This window comes from Mastomys coucha, unplaced genomic scaffold (assembly GCF_008632895.1).
Source record: "Mastomys coucha isolate ucsf_1 unplaced genomic scaffold, UCSF_Mcou_1 pScaffold9, whole genome shotgun sequence".
Classification (NCBI taxonomy): domain Eukaryota; kingdom Metazoa; phylum Chordata; class Mammalia; order Rodentia; family Muridae; genus Mastomys; species Mastomys coucha.
This window is the reverse complement of record NW_022196915.1, coordinates 70,937,021-70,943,265: the sequence shown is the minus strand read 5'-3', so window position 1 is coordinate 70,943,265 and position 6,245 is coordinate 70,937,021. Positions and strand designations below refer to the sequence as shown.

At 33.5% G+C, this 6,245-nt stretch overlaps 1 pseudogene; it reads left to right on the top strand.

Annotated features, from left to right (window-relative positions):
- The first annotated feature begins 1,834 nt into the window (after positions 1-1,834).
- Positions 1,835-2,355, top strand: LOC116084882 (annotated as a pseudogene).
- The last annotated feature ends 3,890 nt before the right edge of the window (positions 2,356-6,245 follow it).

Below are 6,245 nucleotides of genomic sequence, written 5' to 3'. Positions count from 1 at the left end.
CAAATAAAAATACATAGAATCCAAACCATTTTTACCTTTTATTCTAATATATGTGACATATTATGAAAGAATTACAGGTGAAATATTCAACAAGAAGCTCCTGACACTCAGGATATTTGTAATTGATCTCTACAGGACTTAATTTAAAACTTTATCCACGTGACTTATGTATGTGAAATAAGCCTTTAGGTGATGGATTACAGAGTGCATAATGCTGATATGATTACATGGAGCCTTTTGGAGGCCAATGCTGAGTCTTTATGCATTTCTTCCAAAAGGCAAACCTGTTAATGTGAACAAAGAATGAAATGAAAAGAATATCATTTGCTACAAAACTAAGAACGTTTAGCGGGGTGAAAATTTTTATATAGATCATCAGAAAAAGCCCTTATGGAGCTGAACACTTGAATCTTTAGTGATTTACTTTCTGTGAAAATTTTGTAGAACTTCATATTGTTGATAGAAAAAAAAAATTCTCATACTTAAAACACCTTCAATGAAAAAATTTACCTTAAAAATAAGCCACACTTAAAAAGAAACATGAAATGTTGGTTTGGATATTCAATTTTTAAAAACCTCACTTGGCCCAGGGAGATGCTTCAATAGACAAAGTACTTCCATATAAATAAATAAATAAATAAATAATAAATAAATAAATAAATAAATAAATCTCTAATCTGGGCCACACCTTCTGCTCAAAGCCTAGGTAAGAACATGGGAGAAGATAGCTTTTTGTTTTGCCTGCTTGTTCTCTCCTCACTAGCAAGTCCATCCCTTCAGTGTCATTAGAACCTACATCTTCAGTGTTTCTGATGTACACTGAAAACCTTCGGAGGCATCCGGTCTCATGGACTTGCAGCTACTGGAATCTTGGACTTTCCATTCATAATCAGCCATTGGTGGATTAGTTGGACCAAAGCCTGTAAAACATATAAAAAAATCATAGATAGATAGATAGACAGGTAGGTACATAGATAGATAGATAAACAGATAGATAGATAGACAGGTAGACAGACAGATAGATAACATTCATTCTACAAGTTCTGTTTCTCTAGAGAACCCTAACTAATATAGAAGACAAAGCCCCAACCTCTTGTGAATGTAATTTTAAAATTACCAGAACACATAAATATATTTCCTATGGAGTCTTTAAAATGTTATAAAAATGAAAATAACTTAGGTCCAGTTAATTTTCCAAGTAATTGTCCACAGGAGCTTTAGAAAAGTTCAATAAAGCTCTCATTGATCCATCAATTAGAATAAAGGGTTTTTCTAATGCCGGTAAGATGAAAGAGCACACATGACTACTTTTACTTACCAGCTATGAGTGTTTCAACTAAAGAATCATATATGAAACAACTATCAAATATAACTTGACTTCTCTTTTGCAATTCACCACTCCGAAAATTTGTTCTAATACTAATTGTGTACTAAGTGAATAATATTTCAAAAGTTGTTTAAACCTAATAGTAAAACTTAACTAAGGTAGCTTCATGTGCATCTAACAAAAAATAATAGTTTTCAAAAATTAATTTTTAAAAATTATAAAATTTTATTTGCAATATATGTTATACATATTATAATGATATATATTTTTGTTGATAAGTGTGGGAAGATAACACATAACTAAGGTGATTTTGATAACTTCCTTCCTTTTCTTTTTTCAATATATAAGTCCTTTATTGTTCTCAAAGAGCCCAAATTGTCCTTGTGATCAGGATCTTGTTTCTTGAGTTAGGAAACTGAGGCCTCACGCGTCAGCCTGCTGCATGGTTCCCTTCCCAGACACAGAGATGCCACCCAACGTTCTCTCTTTGCCCCATCTATTACGAGAATGAAAACTATTCTCAGCAATCAGACTGTCAACATTCCAGAAAATGTCGACATCACTCTGAAGGGGCACACAATCATTGTGAAGGGCCCCACGGGAACTCTATGGAAGGACTTCAATCACATCTATGTAGAGCTGAGTACTATTGAAAAGAAAAAGATAAAGTTCTGGGTTGACAAATGGTGAGGTAACAGAACAGAGCTGGCCACTGCCAGAACCATCTGCAGTCATGTTCAGAACATGATCAAGGGTGTTACTGGGCTTCTGTTATGAGATGAGGTCTGTGCATTCTCACTTCCCCATCAAGGTCACTATTCAGGAGAATGGGTCTGTGGTTGAAATCTGAAATTTCTTGGGTAAGAAATATATCCACAGGGTTCATATGAGGACCGGTGTTGCTTGTTCTATCTCTCAAGCCCAGAAAGATGAAATTAATCCTTGAAAGAAATGATATTGAACTTGTTTCAAATTCAGCTGCTCTGATTCAGCAAGCCACAACAGTTAAAAACAAGGATATCAGATAACTTGCTTTCTTGGTAAATGCTGAAAATGTCTCTATTGAATATTTCAGTTAAAAGTGCTAACTACATGAATTTTAATCTCCTGATATTCCATTAGCTTAAAAAGATCTATTTGAAAATGTAATACTATCTATTTCTGGATTCATGTAAACCATGGTTAATTTGGGTGGTAATAATTAGCTATACTTCTTTTCTATATTCTTAACTACTAAAAATTCTTAGCATCAAAGATAAGTTTCACAACTCAAAAAAGTAGAAATTATTAGGGTTAAAGTCAAATACCTCATTTATAATAATTTCTGAAATGAACCCCACCATGTTCAACCATGTGAACAGGAGCAAAGTTTGAAGCTTTCTAATTTTAGCTCCTCGTAGAATATATAACTTGCAGATTATGTCCAGATTGAAAGATTCCATGTTGTTGAGTACAATCCAGGAAGGATACCACCTAAGACACATTACCAAGGGAATGTCACTAAGGAGGTCATTATGTAATATTATAAAATATTCCTATCCCAACATATATGATCAGCCCTTTACATAGATCACAAGAAAAAAATAAAAGAACAAAAAAACATCAGTTAAATGAATTAAGGAAAGTAACATAGGATCTGAAAGAGAACTGGACAGACTCCCGCAGAAAATGAGAAATTCTAATAGTTAGGTAATGGATGAGTTGCTCACCTAGGTGATAGGTTAGATCAAGACAAAAGAAAAATACCAGAGTTGGGAGATAGACCTTTTTAATTCATAGGGTCGGTCAGAATGAATGAAAGACAAATTTTAAAAAGACATAGAGGGAAAAATAGACTAACTCTGGGATACCATAAAAATGATAAATATTTAAATCAGTGGCATACCAAAGGTAGAAGACATGCACACATAACTTGTTAGCTCTTTAGTGAAATAATAGCAGAAAAGTTCTTAGATCTTAGGAAAGAGAGAAATACCCATATAATGGAAGCATACAGAACCTTAAACATACATGAACATAGAAGCATTCTACCACAAAATAATAAAATTATGTTTTTAAAGTACAGAAAAAGAGAATATTACAATCTGAAAGAGCCGAATGTCACACACTATTAGAAGATAGACACATTAGACTAAAAGCAGGTTTCTAAAACATAACTTTTAATGGTAGAAAGGCATAGATTCATCTATTCAGATCTGGAAAGAAAATAAGTAATAACCAAGACAATTGTACCAATCAAGCTTGTACTTTACAAGTAAAAGGTAAGTAATGAGCTTCCATGAAATGGATAAATTAAGGAAATTCATAGCTCCTAGACCAAAATTACAAAAGATTTTTAAGGGTATCCTTTTAACAGAAGAGAAAGAATTTAGTAAACACCTTCATTAAGAACACCTATAGAATGTGTATCATTAAAAATCCCACTAGAAAAGGAAATATAATAATGAGAAATAATAAACTATTAAATTATCAAGATAAATAGGAGGAAAAAAACAAATTATCCAAGTTACTTCCTGTTACCATGGCTTTGCTCTGCTATCATGGACACTTATACTCTGGAAACATTTATTCTAAATAACTGTTTTATTTTATTTAAGAAGTTACATATTTTTATCACTCATCGAATTTTCTATGTAGAAAAAGACTATTTAACATATATAGACAAACAAAAAAACAAATATGAAAGAAAAATCATTAGAAAACCTTTTTATTAAACATGGTAAGTTGAAGAAAGATTCATTTTTCTTGCTATTAAAGTTAGTAAATAAAAAAATTAATAAATTTAGTTTCATTAAACAAACATTTTTTGAGGAAAAATGAAAATGTCCCTTTTATTGTCAAAGATGGAGGAATGATATAAGAGCCATACACTGTGCAAAAAATGCAACTTGGGCTGAGCATTTTTTTCTCTGTTCTAACTATCCTTAGGCAAAGGCCTGGAAGCTTCTAGCTTCCATACAATTTAATCTTCCAAGCTGACTAATTCAATCTGGCTTCTACCAACTTCTGACTGAATTGCTCTGCTTGGATTCACACTAACTTTGATAATATGTTCTAATCTTTGGGCTCATTCTCATTCTCTGGTTTATTCTTCCCCTGCATCCAGCTAGTTCTCTCTGTAACCAGTCTCTGTAAAATCTATCCCCAAATAACTTAGCATATATACCTTTATCCCTCATGTGTCTATCCTGTTCTCTCTCCCTGCACTGCTCTTAAGTTGGCTAGCTTTCTTGTGATGTTGTAGTGGCAGTTAGGAATATACTATATATGAGTCATTTTTGCCAAATCTTTCTCTGAGTCATCACTTTGTCTGCTTCTCAACTAGGCATCACTTTCAAACATGGCTGCTTCATTCCACAAACTAACTTTATCTTTATTGATAAGGATTAAAGATATATGCTAAAGGCATGTCTGTATTCCAGCCAGATCAGACCATAATCCTAGCATTCTAGCTGGATCACCTAGACCTAAAAGATCATTGGATATGATCCATTGTTACAACAGACAGACTGACAGATTAAAATATCTCTAAATTAAAATGTAAACAAGATATTGAGAAGGAGAAAAGGAACAATATCAACAAAGTAAAATGAAGCAGAGATTCCTTAAGCTATCTAGAAGGAAGAGAGAGAGAGAGAGAGAGAGAGAGAGAGAGAGAGAGAGAGAGAGAGAAAGAAGAAGAAGAAGAAGAAGAAGAAGAAGAAGAAGAAGAAGAAGAAGAAGAAGAAAAAGAAGAAGAAGAAGAAGAAGAAGGAGAAAAGAAGAAAAAGAAGAAGAAGGAAAGGAAGAAAAAATAGAAATAAAACAATATAAGTCAGATCATAAAGTGATAATTCCAACAACAACAAATTATTAATGGACCCTACCAGTTCCTCTCAAAAGAATACTGGGACTACATGACAATATGGAGGTTATTCAAAATCTCTTAGGTAATTGCTCAGCTTGTTGAATGGTTCTTTTTTTCCAGATAAAAGTTATTGATGGGGCAGATGTGGTTTTTTTTCCCCTTAATTGAGAGTTTAGATAGTAGCTAGCAGTTAGAAAAGATAACTGTGTAAAATCAAAGATTGAGACAATGCTTTCACAGTGTATTCTGCCCCCAGCTTTCTCTCAAGCATTTTGAGCCAGCTTCTTATCCCTTAGTCTATTGTCTGAAGGAGGCTTCCCAGCATCAGAGAGACTAAATGTCTGTGAATGCGGGCACTATTGGAATTCTGTGCAAATATTAAACTTCAGGGACAACAATACAAAAGCATGCCTTTCTACCTACAAGTTAGCTTCCTTTTATGGATATTTAAATATGAATAGCCGATTATAAGGAGGAAATATTTCATAAGAAAGAAAATCTAACATCCTTTAGCTATAAAGCAATCTGGAGGAATCTGATAACTGCAGTGAATAGCGATTTGAAAGAAAATACTTAGAAGTGATATGAGGTGACACTACATCAATAAGCAGAGGCTGGTTCAAAATAATATGATGAAATGATACATGATATTTCTCTTGGCTAACAAAACTATGTACACTGTAACGTTAAGTATCAATAGCAATGAACTGCTACTGAGCCAAAGTTATAAGGATAATGACTGGTGCTCTTCAGCACACATTACTGCTAATTTTCTCCATGGATATGTTCAGTATTAAAGGCACTGGAATATGTGGTCTTTTAACAGAGAGAAATCCTTTCCTTCCTGTTGTAAGCCCAGGAGAATCAATGTTACTTCCTGGGGCACTACCGACTCCTTTTCCTTCCTGTCTTCTTGGAGTGTAGCTTCTTCCAGATCAATATATCTTTTCCCACATGTCCAAAAGCAATGGGACCTGACCAAACAGTTAAGTTTAAGCCAAAATAAATCTTTGTCCCTTTTATCTTGTTTTATGTGCTTCTCATACTAGTGAAAAATGTCTAACACATTTA